This window comes from Sorex araneus, chromosome X, assembly GCF_027595985.1.
Source record: "Sorex araneus isolate mSorAra2 chromosome X, mSorAra2.pri, whole genome shotgun sequence".
Taxonomy (NCBI): Eukaryota; Metazoa; Chordata; class Mammalia; order Eulipotyphla; family Soricidae; genus Sorex; species Sorex araneus.
Window position 1 is genome coordinate 143,976,792 of NC_073313.1, and position 3,014 is coordinate 143,979,805.

The 3,014-nt window shown below is 39.2% G+C and overlaps 1 pseudogene; it reads right to left on the reverse strand.

The window, feature by feature from the left end:
• Nucleotides 1-2,141: 2,141 nt before the first annotated feature.
• LOC101557088 (60S ribosomal protein L23a-like) lies at nucleotides 2,142-2,604 on the reverse strand (annotated as a pseudogene).
• Nucleotides 2,605-3,014: the final 410 nt, after the last annotated feature.

A 3,014-nucleotide genomic window follows, 5' to 3' on the forward strand; every position in this document is an offset into this window, starting at 1 on the left:
TTGTTGTGCTTGTAGGGGTTTTTCTTGTCTTACAGTAGCCCCTTTAGTCTTTCTTTTAAGTTTGGTTTTGAGTTTATGAAGTTCCTGAGCTGTTGTTTATCCATGAAATAGTGTATTGTTCCTTTGAGCTTGAGTGAGAGTTTAGTTGGATAAAGTATTCTTGGCCAGCGTCCATTTCATTAAGTTTTTTTTTTTTACTAGATTCCACTATTGTCTTGGAGCTTGGAGGGTTTCCTCTGATAGGTGTGCTGTAAATCTAAGGGGTTCTCCTTTGTATGTGATTTCCTTCTTTGACCTTGATGCTTGCAGTATTGTGTCTCTATCCATGGCGCTCATCATTCTGACTCTGATATGTCTTGGAGTCTTTTTATTAGGGTATCTTTTAGCTGGCACCCTTTGAGTTCCTAGGATCTGGATGCCTGCATTGTCAAGCTCTGGGATCTTTAAGCAAATATTTCTTTAACTGTGGCTTTTTCACTGGAATTGCCTCCCTGTTCTTCTGGTACTCTGATGATTCTTATGTTGTTCCTCTTGAAATCATTCCCTAAGTCTCTGATTCACCCTAGAGCTCTTTTGAGGTTTTCTCCATTTTTTTTTTGCCTGTAAGCTTCCTAAAGCTCGTTTTTAAGCTCACTGAATCTGTCTTCGGCTGTAACCATTCTACTGTTGAGGGCACCCACCACCCACTGTTTTTTTTATTTCATTTACCGAATCTTTTATTCATGACACTTCTTTTTGTAACTTTGTTATTTCTGCTCTCATTTCTTTCTGTATTTTGTTGGCTGTCCATTCCACTGTTTCTGTCATGTCCTCCTTTAATTTACTGAATGTCTGTTCCATAGTTTCTTTGAGTTCGTTGAACATCCTCAACATTTCATCTCTGAATTCTTTGTCTGAGAGATTATATTTGTGGATATTTCCTGATGAGGCTTCAGGGCTCTTTTATTCATGCACTCCTCGTAGGGGGATCTGCACTGTTTCTTCATGTTGTTGTGATAGTATGGAGGTGGGTCCCTTCAGTTCATTATCAGTGACCTCCTCTTGCTTCAAGGGAGGATTCTACATAGGTTTGGTTGATGATAGTCTCTTTTTTCCTCTTTAAGAATACTACCTCTTCGGTGCTCCTTTGCCTTACGTGGGGTCACTAGTGAGGCTTCAGGAGATGTGTTCTTTTTCTTCTGGATTGTTTAATTCTTAGTGTTCACCTTTATTTCAGTGTTTTTGGGGAGGATTTTTATTGGAATAAGCTAGTGGACTATTGGCCTAATGTGATTGGGATAGCCAGGATATCCTCTTCAGAATTAGATACAGATGGCTGAGCTGTGAGTCCAAAATGCTGGGAGAGTGAGAAATAACTGTGGCTGCTGCCCTGGTGGCCATGCCCACCGGCCTCTTAACCTGTGCAAGAAGCGGCGGGTCACCTCAGTGCCAGCGCGGGGCTGGTGCTTACTTCTGGTGTTCCTTGGTGCTGGCGGGGTTTCTCCTGGCCAGGCATTTTCACAGGGTCTCAGCCAGGAAGGGGGCTTTAGGGTCTCCGGAATAAAATTATTGATAAATTTGGAATAAATTGAATACACCTCAGAATAACATAAAATAAATATGAAAAACTCTTAGTTAACACCATATAGTTGGTGAAAAACTGAAAGCTTTTTATGCTGATATGATAATATACATATAAAACTCTAAAGTCCACCCAAAATTTGACTAGAAATTATAAATTAAAAATAATAAAGTGACAGGATGCAAAATCATATTAAAACCCTATTACATATACAGGTAAATACTTAGAGGAAATAGAATAAAGAAAATTATCCCCTTTATAGTATTTTTTTTTGGAGAGCAGCTAATTTTATTGAATCACCTTGAGACACACAGTTACAAAGCTGTTCATGATAGTGTTTCAGTCATACAATGTTCCAGCACCTGTCCCTTCATCCATTGCACATTTGCCATTTCCGACCACCAGTGTCCCCAGTTTCCCTCTTGCTGTCCCCACCCGTCTGCTTCTATGGTAGGCACTTTTCTTTTTCTCTCTCTCAGCACTTAGTTCTTGTCCAGAGTGATCATTTCCAGCTATTAACCCCTTTATAGTATTTTTATGGTGAAAAAATATTGTATTTAGGATTTGCCAGCTGGACTGTTTAAATGATCCCAATTTTGTTGGCAACATCCAAGGCGTCATAATCAGGAGCCAGCCGAACATATGTCTTTTTCTCTCCATCAGACCTAATCAGGGTGTTGACCTTGGCTACATCAATGTCATAGAGCTCCTTTACAGCCTGTTTAATCTAGTGCCTTGACATCAACAATGAACACAAATGTGTTGTTATCTTCTATCTTCTTCATGGCTGACTCAGGGGTCAGAGGAAACTTGATGATGGCATAACAATCAAGCTTGTCTCTCCTGGGGGCCCTCTTCCGAGGGTATTTGCGTTGTCTTCTCAGTCGCAGGGTTTTGGGCCTTCGGAAGATGGGTGACCTGCGGATCTTTTTCTTTTTCTGGCTGTGGATGCCTTTCAGCACTGCTTTCTTGGCCTTCAAAGCTTTGACTTTGGCTTCAACTTTGTGATGGGCAGGGGCTTCCTTCTTGGCTTTCAGCGCCATCTTCGTAAAAAGGCCCCCTTTATAGTTTAATTGAAAAAGAATCAAGTACCTGTAAATATGATAAGAGAGGCAAGATCAAGTGGAAGTGGGCAAATTGGACAGCTGCTTGGGAGACAATGAAAACCAATGTTTAATATATACAAACTCTAACTCAAAACGGAGCAAGGGCTTGAATATAAAAACTGTAATCATAAAATACAAAAAGAAAACATAGGATAATCACTTCTGAACTTAGACCTCATATATGTATTTGAAATCATATATTCCAATAAAAAGAGAAATAAAAGCTAAGCTAAATATAGAGAAATAAATTTCATAACACAAATTTAAACATTTTATTTTTTATTTTAGTTGAGATTACATAGCTACAATAACATGCATGTTTTTTGGTGCACAGATTTACCAAATAA